The sequence below is a fragment of the Coregonus clupeaformis genome, unplaced genomic scaffold (genome assembly GCF_020615455.1).
Source record: "Coregonus clupeaformis isolate EN_2021a unplaced genomic scaffold, ASM2061545v1 scaf0174, whole genome shotgun sequence".
NCBI lineage: Eukaryota > Metazoa > Chordata > Actinopteri > Salmoniformes > Salmonidae > Coregonus > Coregonus clupeaformis.
In genome coordinates, this window is record NW_025533629.1 from 322,076 (window position 1) to 336,745 (window position 14,670).

Here is a 14,670-nt window from a genome sequence, read left to right on the forward strand (position 1 = left end):
AGTAGCCTAATGCTGTAATGATTGGTCGTTGACTTGAATGACAGCTGCTCTCCAGCTTGTCCATTGATGAAACGGTGCAGCTAATGATTATGATGGTATTTTTGATACCGAGTACAGAGAGAGTTGACTCAGCAGTTTTGTTCTCTCAATGTCCTGGAACTGAATAATCCAACTCATCTGGGATCGCACAGTTTGGCAGAGGTCTTTGTATTATATTATTTTATTGTATTATATTGTTATGAATGTGTGTGCATGTGCGTGGGTGTGTATGTGTCTCAGGAGGTTGCTGAGGGAGAACGGCTCATAATAATGACCGAACGGAGTCAGTGGAATGGAATCAAACGCATGGAAACCATGTGTTTGATGTATTTCATACCATTCCACTGATTCCGTTCCAGCCATTACCATGAGCCCCGTCCTCCCCAATTAAGGTGCCACCAACGGCCTGTGGTGTGTGTTTATTAAAAACCTGCTGTGTGAAAAGTGATTTGGTGTGTGTGTGCGTGCGTGTCTGTCTCTTAGTGAGTGTCTTGATATTTATAATATTGGCATGTGTGTGTGTGTGTTGACCTCAGTGGGGTGGGGGAGTTAGGGGGCTGTTCATGGGGTCAGTGGCCCCCTGCTTGTTCAGTCAACTCAGTCCTTTATGCCGTGTAATCCTCACTTGTCCTTTCTGGAAAAACCTGAATAGCATTCGAATCACTGACTCAATTTTTTGGATCTCATTTTCATGACAAAGCATTTGTACCAGTTTGATAAAACAAAGGACAGGCACGGGCGGGTATATAAGGGAGTGTGGGAGCGGGGTACGGGATCCAACGCCACCTCACACAGGGAGACTTCAGGGAGACTTCAGGGAGACTTCAGGGAGACTTCGGCAGTACTAAAAACTATGTCAAAAAAGGGAAGGGGTGAGTATCAGCTTTAGCTGAAGGAGCACCGTGGCGTCACACACCGCTATTTGGAGGGGAACCCAAAAAGAAACATTGTCTAAACATACTTAATACATGCAAGGGGATTCTATGATTTGATTGCTTCAAAGGGTGACTTTTTAAACTGAAGGACTGATGCAGTAGTCTGTGTGTTGATGTTGTCAGATAGTGTGGGGAGAGCGGTTGCTGCATTTTGTCTGTTATAACCAAGTCATTGAGTATGTGTCAACTTAGTCAATGCTCATTTGAAATGAGTCTTCTTGAATTGACAATAGTCTTCAGGCAGTAGGTAGGGAGTTTATTCCTATGCTATGCCGTATGTTAGCTTTGGCAATGTCATTGATCGTAGCATCGCTTTGATACTGATTATACAAACACCAGAACTACTATTGCTAAGGACTGTTCAACGTTGGTCTGACCAATCGGAATCTATGCTTCAAGATTATTTTGATCACACGGACTAGATACATTCCGGGTTGTCTCTGAGAATAACATTGACGTATACACTGACTCGGTGACTAAGTCCATCAGGAGGTGCATAGAGGATGTTGTTCCCACTGTGACTATTAGAACTTATCCAAACCAAAAACCATGGAGAGATGGCATCATTCGTACAAACTGAAAGCACAAACCACCGCATTTAACCACGGCAAGGTGACTGCGAACCTGGACGAGTACAAACAGTCCAGCTATGCCCTCTGTAAGGCAATCAAACAGGCAAAACATCAGTTCAGAGACAATGTGGAGTCGCAATTCAACAGCTCAGACACGAGACGTATGTGGCAGGGACTCTAGACAATGACGTATTATTAAGGGAAAAGCAGCCACATCGCGGACACCAATGCCTTATTCCTGGACAAGCTAAATAACTTCTTCGCCCGCTTCGAGGAAAACACAGTGCCACCGATGCGGCCCACTCCCGCTCACGAGGACTGTGAGCTCTCGTTCTCCGTGGCCGATGTGAGTAAGACATTTAAACGTGTTTACCCTCGCAAGGCTGCCGGCCCAGACGGCATCCCTAGCCGCGTCCTCAGAGCATGTGCAGACCAGCTGGCTGGAGTGTTTACGGACATATTCAATCTCTCCCTATCCCAGTCTGCTGTCCCCACTTGCTTCAAGATGGCCACCATTGTTCCCGTACCCAAGAAAGTGAAGGTAACTGAACTAAATGACTATCGCCCCCTAGCACTCACTCCTGTCATCATGAAGTGCTTTGAGAGGCTAGTTAAGGATCATATCACCTCCACCTTACCTGACACCCTAGACCCACTACAATTTGCATACCGCCCCAACAGATCCACGGATGACGCAATCACCATCGCAACTGCACACTGCCTTATCCCATCTGGACAAGAGGAATATCTATGTAAGAATGCTGCTCAGCGACTACAGCTCAGCGTTCAACACCATAGTGCCCTCCAAGCTCATCACTATGCTCAGGGCCCTGGGTCTGAACCCCTCCCCTGTGCAACTGGGTCCTGCACTTCCTGACGGGCCAACCCTTAGTGGTGAAGGTAGGCAACAACACATCCGCCACGCTCATCCTCAACACGGGGTCCCACAAGGGTGCGTGCTCAGCCCCCTTCTGTACTCCCTGTTCACCCATGACTGCGTGTCCATGCAGGTCTCCAACTCAAGCACCAAGTTTGCAGACGACACAACAGTGGCAGACACTAACAATGACGAGACAGCCTACAGGGAGGAGGTGGGGGGGCCCTGGCTGAGTGGTGCCAGGAAAATAACCTCTCCCTCAACGTCAACAAAATGAAGGAGCTGATTGTTGACTTCAGCATACAGCAGAGGGAACATGCCCCCATCCATATTGACAGGGCCGCAGTAGAGAGGGTGAAAAAGCTTAAAGTTCCTCAGCGTACACATCACTGACAACTGAAATAGTCCATCCACACAGACAGTCTGTTTACCCCGCGACCATCTAGAAGAAGGAGACAGTACAGGTGCATCAAAGCTGGGACCGAGAGACTGATAAACGGCTTCTATCTCCAGGCCATCAGACTGTTAAACAGTTACCACTAGTCAGCCTCTGCCCAGTACCCGCCCTGAACTTAAGTCACTGTTACTAGCCGGCTACCACCCGGTACCCTACCCTGCACCTTAGAGACTGCTGCCCTATGTACATAGTCATTGAACACTGGTCACTTTAATAATGTTTACATACTGGTTTACCCACTTTATATGTATATACTGTATTCTAGTCATGGCTCATCCTATATAACTACTGCTGTACACACCTTTTCTATTCATATCCTGTCTATACTGTCTATACACATCATCATATACTGTCTAACACCATCATATACTTTCTATACTGTCTATACACACCATCATATACTGTCTACACACCATCATATACTGTCTATACTGTCTACACACCATCATATACTGTCTACACACCATCATATACTGTCTATACTGTCTATATACACCATCATATACTTTCTATACTGTCTATATACACCATCATATACTGTCTACACACCATCATAAACTGTCTATACTGTCTATACACACCATCATATACTGTCTACACACCATCATATACTGTCTATACTGTCTACACACCATCATATACTGTCTACACACCATCATATACTGTCTATACTGTCTATATACACCATCATATACTTTCTATACTGTCTATACACACCATCATATACTGTCTATACTGTCATATACACCATCATATACTTTCTATACTGTCTATATACACCATCATATACTGTCTACACACCATCATATACTGTCTATACTGTCTATATACACCATCATACACTGTCTATACTGTCTATACACACCATCATACACTGTCTATACTGTCTATACACACCATCATATACTTTCTATACTGTCTATATACACCATCATATACTGTCTACACACCATCATATACTGTCTATACTGTCTATATACACCATCATATACTTTCTATACTGTCTATATACACCATCATATACTGTCTATACACCATCATATACTGTCTATACTGTCTATATACACCATCATACTGTCTATACTGTCTATAAATCATATACTGTCTATACTGTCTATATACACCATCATATACTGTCTACATACCATCATATACTGTCTACACACCATCATATACTGTCTATACTGTCTATATACACCATCATATACTGTCTACACACCATCATACACTGTCTATACTGTCTACACACCATCATACACTGTCTATACTGTCTATACACACCATCATATACTGTCTATACTGTCTATATACACCATCATATACTGTCTATACTGTCTATATACACCATCATATACTGTCTACACACCATCATATACTGTCTACACACCATCATAGCACTGTCTATACTGTCTCGCACCATCATACACTGTCTATACTGTCTATACACACCATCATATACTGTCTATACTGTCTATATACACCATCATATACTGTCTATACTGTCTATATACACCATCATATACTGTCTACACACCATCATATACTGTCTACACACCATCATATACTGTCTATACTGTCTATATACACCATCATATACTGTCTACACACCATCATATACTGTCTACTACACCATCATATACTGTCTATACTGTCTATATACACCATCATATACTGTCTACACACCATCATATACTGTCTACACACCATCATATACTGTCTATACTGTCTATATACACCATCATATACTGTCTACACACCATCATATACTGTCTACACACCATCATACACTGTCTATACTGTCTATACACACCATCATATACTGTCTATACTGTCTATATACACCATCATATACTGTCTACACACCATCATATACTGTCTACACACCATCATATACTGTCTACACACCATCATACACTGTCTATACTGTCTATACACACCATCATATACTGTCTATACTGTCTATATACACCATCATATACTGTCTACACACCATCATATACTGTCTACACACCATCATACACTGTCTATACTGTCTATACACACCATCATATACTGTATATAATGTCTATATACACCATCATATACTTTCTATACTGTCTATATACACCATCATATACTGTCTACACACCATCATATACTGTCTATATGTATATACACCATCATACACTGTCTATACTGTCTATACACACCATCATACACTGTCTATACTGTCTATACACACCATCATATACTTTCTATACTGTCTATATACACCATCATATACTGTCTACACACCATCATATACTGTCTATACTGTCTATATACACCATCATATACTTTCTATACTGTCTATATACACCATCATATACTGTCTACACACCATCATATACTGTCTATACTGTCTATATACACCATCATACACTGTCTATACTGTCTATACACACCATCATATACTGTCTATACTGTCTATATACACCATCATATACTGTCTACACACCATCATATACTGTCTACACACCATCATATACTGTCTATACTGTCTATATACACCATCATATACTGTCTACACACCATCATACACTGTCTATACTGTCTACACACCATCATACACTGTCTATACTGTCTATACACACCATCATATACTGTCTATACTGTCTATATACACCATCATATACTGTCTATACTGTCTATATACACCATCATATACTGTCTACACACCATCATATACTGTCTACACACCATCATACACTGTCTATACTGTCTACACACCATCATACACTGTCTATACTGTCTATACACACCATCATATACTGTCTATACTGTCTATATACACCATCATATACTGTCTACACACCATCATATACTGTCTACACACCATCATATACTGTCTATACTGCCTATATACACCATCATATACTGTCTACACACCATCATACACTGTCTATACTGTCTACACACAATCATACACTGTCTATACTGTCTATACACACCATCATATACTGTCTATACTGTCTATATACACCATCATATACTGTCTCTGTCAACCATCATATACTGTCTACACACCATCATATACTGTCTACACACCATCATACACTGTCTATACTGTCTACACACCATCATACACTGTCTATACTGTCTACACACAACATACACTGTCTATACTGTCTATACACACCATCATATACTGTCTATACTGTCTATATACACCATCATATACTGTCTATACTGTCTATATACACCATCATATACTGTCTACAACCATCATATACTGTCTACACACCATCATATACTGTCTATACTGTCTATATACACCATCATATACTGTCTACACACCATCATATACTGTCTACACACCATCATACATGTCTATACTGTCTATACACACCATCATATACTGTCTATACTGTCTATATACACCATCATATACTGTCTACACACCATCATATACTGTCTAACACCATCATATACTGTCTACACACCATCATACACTGTCTATACTGTCTATACACACCATCATATACTGTCTATACTGTCTATATACACCATCATATACTGTCTACACACCATCATATACTGTCAACACACCATCATACACTGTCTATACTGTCTATACACACCATCATATACTGTATATACTGTCTATATACACCATCATACACTGTCTACACACCATCATATACTGTCCACACACCATCATACACTGTCCTATATACGTCTATACACACCATCATATACTGTCTACACTGTCTATATACACCATCATACACTGTCTACACACCATCATATACTGTCTATACTGTCTATATACACCATCATATACTGTCTATACTGTCTATATACACCATCATACACTGTCTACACTGTCTATATACACCATCATACACTGTCTACACACCATCATATACTGTCTATACTGTCTATATACACCATCATATACTGTCTATACTGTCTATATACACCATCATACACTGTCTACACACCATCATACACTGTCTACACACCATCATATACTGTCTACACATATATCTGTCTATACACACATCATATACTGTCTATACACACCTTCATATACTGTCTATACTGTCTATACACACCATCATATACTGTCTATACTGTCTATATACACCATCATATACTGTCTAACACCATCATACACTGTCACACACCATCATACACTGTCTATACTGTCTATACACACATCATACTGTGATATACTGTGTCTATATACACCATCATACACTGTCTACACACCATCATATACTGTCTACACACCATCATACACTGTCTATACTGTCTATACACACCATCATATACCGTCTACACTGTCTATAACACCATCAACACTGTCTACACCCATCATATACTGTCTATACTGTCTATACACACCATCATATACTGTCTATACTGTCTATATACACCATCATACACTGTCTACACACCATCATATACTGTCTACACACCATCATACACTGTCTATACTGTCTATATACACCATCATATACTGTCTATACTGTCTATATACACCATCTACACTGTCTACACACCATCATATACTGTCTATACTGTCTATATACACCATCATACACTGTCTACACACCATCATATACTGTCTATACTGTCTATATACACCATCATATACTGTCTATACTGTCTATATACACCATCATACACGTCTACACACCATCATATACTGTTATACTGTCTATATACACCATCATACACTGTCTACACACCATCATATACTGTCTATACTGTCTATATACACCATCATATACTGTCTATACTGTCTATATACACCATCATACACTGTCTACACACCATCATATACTGTCTATACTGTCTATATACACCATCATATACTGTCTATACTGTCTATATACACCATCATACACTGTCTACACTGTCTATATACACCATCATACACTGTCTACACACCATCATATACTGTCTATACTGTCTTATATAACCATCATACACTGTCTACACACCATCATATACTGTCTATACCGTCCATATACACCATCATATACTGTCTATACTGTCTATATACACCATCAGTACACTGTCCACACACCATCATATACTGTCTATACTGTCTATATACACCATCATACACTGTCTACACACCATCATATACTGTCTACACAACATATACTGTCTATATACACCATCATATACTGTCTATACTGTCTATATACACCATCATACACTGTCTACACACCATCATATACTGTCTATACTGTCTATATACACCATCATACACTGTCTACACACCATCATACACTGTCTACACACCATCATATACTGTCTACACACCATCATATCCGTCTAAGTCTATACACACCATCATATACTGTCTATACACACCTTCATATACTGTCTATACTGTCTATACACACCATCATATACTGTACATACTGTATATATTTACAATATATTCCGGACTCTGATATTGCTCATTCTAATATTTCTATATTTCTTAATTCCTTTATTTTTATTTTTGGGATTTGCATGTATTGTTTTGTATTTTTAGGAATTACTGCACTGTTGGGAGTTAGAAACGTAAGCATTTCGCTGCACCCGCGATAACATTTGCAAAATATGTCTACGTGACCAATAAAATGTGATATTTTCAGTAGTAAACACCAGTATCACCCAGTTAGGATGACATAGTCTTGTAATGGTTCCAAATTGACATCAGATTTAGCCAAGTCTCTAGGGGACAACAATGGAGGTCAATCTGTTATCAGAATACAGTCTGTTGTACTCTCTCTCTCTCCAGATCGTGTTCTACGAGGACAAGAACTTCTACCAGGGCCGTAGCTATGAGTGTGACAGCGACTGCACCGACTTCCATTCCTACCTGAGCCGCTGTAACTCCATCAGGGTGGATAGTGGTACCTGGGTGGTCTACAGAGACCCAACTACACCGGCTACCAGTACATCTGACCAGGGAGAGTACCCTGACTACCAGCGCTGGATGGGCCTCAAACCGACCACGTCTGCTCCTGCAAGATGGTTCACCTTGTAAGTGGATGAGTCTTTATGGTGAAGAGGTGGTGAATAGTTGTGAAGAAGAGATAATGATATTTTCTATGGGCCCTGGTCAAGGTGTGCACCATATAGGAATAGGGTTCCATTTGGCGACACAGCTGAGTCAGATCAGTGTGCATCGAACTTGTAGATCTGTTTGTTGACTCTAGGGGAATTGTAAAACAATAGATATTGTTACATAGATATTGTTATATAGATATTATCCGATCTGTGTCATCTGTTTCTATGGTGTCATTTAGGTCAATGGTATTGACCATGCAGACATTACATTGATAGAGTTACATACATACTGTATATCTGTACTAGAAATACACAAATATACAGTATGTATTTTCCGGTTGTTTTTGTCTTAATCAGAGAAAATAACAGTGAGTTATGAAATATCAATGTATTGTAGCAGGAACCTAGAATAGACTTACCCAGTATGCATCCGGTGTAACATTCAGTATTAATGTAGCAGCAACCTAGACTAGACTTACCCAGCATGCAGCCAGTGCTAACATTCAGTATTAATGTAGCAGGAACATAGACTAGACTTACCCAGCATGCACCCGGTGTAACATTCAGTATTAATGTAGCAGGAACATAGACTAGACTTACCCAGCATGCAGCCGTGTAACATTCAGTATTAATGTAGCAGGAACATAGACTAGACTTACCCAGCATGCAGACGGTGTAACATTCAGTATTAATGTAGCAGGAACCTAGACTAGACTTTACCCAGCATGCAGCCGGTGTAACATTCAGTATTTATGTAGCAGGAACCTAGACTAGACTTACCCAGCATGCAGCCAGTGCCAACATTCAGTATTAATGTAGCAGGAACCTAGACTAGACTTTACCCAGCATGCAGCCGTGTAACATTCAGTATTAATGTAGCAGGAACCTAGACTAGACTTACCCAGCATGCAGCCAGTGTAACATTCAGTATTAATGTAGCAGGAACCTAGACTAGACTTACCCAGCATGCAGCGGTGCAACATTCAGTATTAATGTAGCAGGAACCTAGACTAGACTTACCCAGCAGCAGCCGGTGTAACATTCAGTATTAATGTAGCAGGAACCTAGACTAGACTTACCCAGCATGCAGCCGGTGTAACATTCAGTATTAATGTAGCAGGAACCTAGACTAGACTTACCCAGCATGCAGCCAGTGTAGCATTCAGTATTTAACTGTCGATCATTTTGAGTTGTAGAGATATAAGAATGAGATCCAGAATATGTCTGACGTCTTTCTATATCCCTGCTTCCTCTGTTTGACCTATCCTGCCCTCTCTACTGACTACCCCCCACCTTACCCCCCTCCTCCAGGCTAGGGATCCCCTACAAGCTGCAGCTGTACGGGAAGGGAGACCCCGCGGGCCAGGTGTTCGAGGCCACTGAGGACTGCCCCTCTGTGCTGGATAAGTTCCACTGGCGCGAGGTGCACTCCTGCAAGGTGCTGGGCGGCTGGTGGGTCTTCTACGAAAGCACCCCAACTACAAGGGGGCGGCAGTACCTCCTGGAGAGAGGGGCGAATACCGCAAGCCGGTGGACTGGGGCGCGGTGTGTCCCAACGTCCAGTCCTTCAGACGCCTCACTGAGTAACCAGGGTCTAGAGTTGTCCCTCTCTCGTCCGCCTAATCCCATCCCTCCTGCCCAATGCTCAATCACGTCATCTACTACCATTCTCACCACCAACCAATGAGCACCCAAGAGATGGACCACCACTGAGCCACCACCACCCAACAGATGGACCTACCACTGAGCCACCACCACCCAAGAGAGATGGACCTACCACTGAGCCACGGCCAACAGCTAAAATAAAACCTGACTGGCCAGCAGCTGACGAGTTGCTTCTTTACCCTCGTGTGTGGTATAAGTCTAACAATATCTAAGACATCCACAGCCGACAACCAATAGACAAGATCCTGTCTGCAGTCACTCTGCGTCAAACCAAATCTAGAGCCTAAACTGTAAACAAGACTTTTATATTTTTATGTATTTCATTTGATCATAGTCAGTGATAGATATGGTATAACAATAACTTCTCAGTTCATAACATTTCATATTAGGAATAAATACATTTGGTAATAATAATTTACTTAATGTTATCTTAGTATTAAATAAACAGTAACTCAGGGTAGCCATGGGCATGTGTCTCATGCAGTGATATGAGGGGTGTCAGTGCCAGCCATGCCATGAAGTGCCAGTCTCATTCATGCCAGTCTCTGTGTTGGTGAATCACTCTCTCTCAGACAGTGGCCTGTCCTCGTCAATGAAGCTGAGGCTGAACAGGGCTAGTCGAGTCAACTCTGCCCCTATGGAAGCCGAAAGTGGGAGGATGGGGCAGAGGGATGGTTGTCAGACCCTGGAAGGGTGTCTGAAGCGGCGGTCTGGGTGTCTCCTCTGTCCCCTATCTCTGTATCTTCCAACAGCAGTAAGGTGGTGTTGGAGGGGGTGGGGAGTTGGAGGGGCGGCGCTACTGAGAGTCAGCACTGGTAGGTGGAGTCAGGGCGGCCATCAGGGATGAGAGGACGGACTGGGAGGAGCCCTGGAGGAGGACGGGCTGGAGGAGGGGCTTGAGCAGCCGTGTCAATTCTTGGAGGTCCTGGCTGACCCGTGACACCTGCAGGGATAGGCTAGTCATCTGGGAGGGGGCGGGACATGGGCAGGAGAGAGTAAGGCATAGAGCAGGGAGAAGGGGGTGGGGGGACGAATAGGGCAAGTTAGAAGAATAGCCATTCAAATCCAGTCTAGGGGCAATGGCAGTTATTCCTCATTGAGTGCTGCCGGGTGTCACTCCACCTCTTCCTTCAGTTTAGTAACAGTCTGCGTAACGGTCTCTGCATCCTCCTGGATTCCTATAGACAGACACAGAGAAAGAGACAGAGAGACAGAGAGACAGAGAGACAGAGAGACAGAGAGACAGAGAGAGCGAGAGAGAGAGAGAGAGAGAGAGAGAGAGAGAGAGAGAGAGAAACGGGAAAGGGGGATACCTGGTCAGTTGCACAACTGAATGCATTCAACCGAAATGTGTTTCCGCATTTAACCCAACCCCTCTGAATCAGAGAGGTGCAGAGGGCTGCCTTAATCGACATCCACGTCATCGGCGGTGGAGAGAGAGAGAGAGAGGAGAGAGAGAGAGGAGAGAGAGAGGGGAGAGAGAGAGAGAGAGAGAGGGAGAGAGAGAGAGAGAGAGAGAGAGAGAGAGAGAGAGAGAGAGAGAGAGAGAGAGAGAGAGAGAGAGAGCAGTGCAGGAAAGAGAGCAAGTAACTTGTAAAGAGTTATTAAACACTCTAAGCAGCACATTAAAATATCCCCAGAACAGTATACAGTCTTGTTTTTAGGAGGTTTTGAATGTGGTCTACCTGGACTGAGAGCTGGATGGGATGCTCTGGGTCACACAGGGGCTGAAGTCAAACTTCCTGGCCCAAACTACTACCACTGTCTGTTTCAATGCCATCCACAAACCTAGAAATACAGAGAGAGAGAGAAAAAAAAAAAGAGAGAGAGAGAGAGAGAGAGAGAGAGAGAGAGAGAGAGAGAGAGAGAGAGAGAGAGAGAGAGAGAGAGAGAGAGAGAGAGAGAAGAGGGGGGGAAACAGACATTTATATCAGTTTGATATGTGGCCACCAGATGGCGGAAGAACACCAATGAAATGTTGATCCTGGATATAAACAGTGAACTGAACACAACATCAATGAATGGATCTGACACAATGTGTGCTGCGCTTAAGTGTCTTAGCACTGTCAGCAAGGTGATGAGGTAGTATACAAAGTGGCCTCTGTGACTTGGCATCATTCTGAAACACTCCCATATGCTGACTGGTAGAGGCCATCCGAATATTCTAGAAGATGAGCGTCTGCTAAATAATAAATAAAATGCCATTTAGCAGACGCTTATATCCAAAGCGACTTACAGTCATGTGCGCATACATTTTTACGTATGGGTGTCCTGGGGATCGAACCCACTACCCTGGCGCAAGAGGCGCCATGCTCTACCAATTGAGCTACAGAGCAATGACTAAAATGTAAAATGTAATAAGGTTGTGGAATAATCGCCTGGGCATCCTTGTTAGATAATGTCATACAAAAGTCCCATATTTCTTTGACTCTATAGTATGTCTTATGGTACTAGAACCGTAGTCAATTTCAATAGTCATAATAAAAAGTTGCACTGGATGCTGATGTCATCGAAAACATCCCAGATTGACCCCGATAAACACCCCTTGCAGTCAGTCCGTTAAAGCGCCCCAGCGCATGCACCCCTGCCACGGAGGGTTCCTACCTGGGACTGAGGTCCGGAGGGACGCAACTGAAGCTCACCACAGGGATCTGGAGGGTGATGGGGGGTGTCTGCAGTGGTGGTGGGGGGCGCGGGAGGGCGACGCGGGGGCAGCAGGGCGGCGCAGTGGGGAGCGCAGGGGCGGCTCAGCCCCATCCCAGACCCCAGAGGGGAACGGGGCATTTTGGGGAGGGCAAGTGTTGATCCTCCTCAGACCCCTCCTCGTCCTCTTTGATGGAAGAAAGCTTCTTCACGAATTGACCGTTACTCACCCAGTCCATCTGTGGTTGGGTGTGTATGTTGTGTAACAGAGAGTAGAGAGAGAGAGAGCGAGAAAGAGGAAAGAGAAAGAGAGAGAGAGAGAGAGAGAGAGAGATGGGGGGAGAGGGGATGGGAATAGAGAGAAAGGTGGAACGATTGAGTGTTGACATTTAAGTGGGGGGCGGACTCTCATTGATACAGAAATTAGGACTACCATTGAGCCAACACTAGCTGCGTTCCAGATATCATTCACAATACTACGAGGTTATCAAGATAAACACAGTACCATTCACAACATGAAGACACAACACTGCTACATTACTGAGGCTGTAGGATATTGCAGCATTATATTTCTGCGGTCCAACATATTTACATGAGGATAACGCACACTTTATATAAAACAAATGTACCATTCACAATACTGACATGTGAAGACAAATGCGTATTCACAATAATACTACATTCATAATAGCGTCGCAAATGGACTCAAACTGTTCTGCTCTCTCTATTTCCATATCCTTATTTACTCTGTTCCCCCTCTCCCTAGCTTTACAAAAAAGTAATCCTCTCTCGTCCCCCTGTTCACTTCTCCTCCTCTCTTCCCTCTATACCCAGCCCCGACGTGCCCATAGCAGAGGCCTATATTTAGATCAGAGGGAAATGTAGCAGTGGGATGCCTGGGGAGAACAGCACTTGAGGAGGGGATGTTCTGTTCTGACTTAGAGTGTTCTCGACTCAGAGTGTGTGTGGAAGTATGTGTCTGTCTGTGTGTGTGTGTGTTGGTGTATGCATGTGCCACCGAATGTGCAGCATGCCAGAAAGGGCAGCGCATTCTCAGACTGCAACATAAAAAAGAGCACAGTGTGTGTGTGTGTGTGTGTGGTATGTACTGCATGCAGTTATGCACATGCATGTGTGTGCACACAGCCAATATATTGTGTGTGTGTGTTTGCAAGTGTGTGTTTGCATGTGTGTGTGTGTGTGTGTGTGTGCGTGCACGCCCGTGCCTTGCCTGTGTGTGTGGGAGATCCATACAGATCCAGAGAATTCCAGCTGTGCTGCAGCCCTGAAGTCATCAGGAGATCTCCCCTCTACACCCTCCTCTACTGATCTCCTGCAGTCCTGAAGTCATCAGGAGATCTCTCCTCTACACCCTCCTCTACTGATCTCCTGCAGTCCTGAAGTCATCAGGGTGAGATCTCTCTCCTACACCCTCCTCTACTGATC

General features: G+C 43.1%; 1 pseudogene; it reads left to right on the top strand.

Annotated features, from left to right (window-relative positions):
* The first annotated feature begins 1,523 nt into the window (after window positions 1-1,523).
* Window positions 1,524-10,503, top strand: LOC123483976 (annotated as a pseudogene).
* Window positions 10,504-14,670: the final 4,167 nt, after the last annotated feature.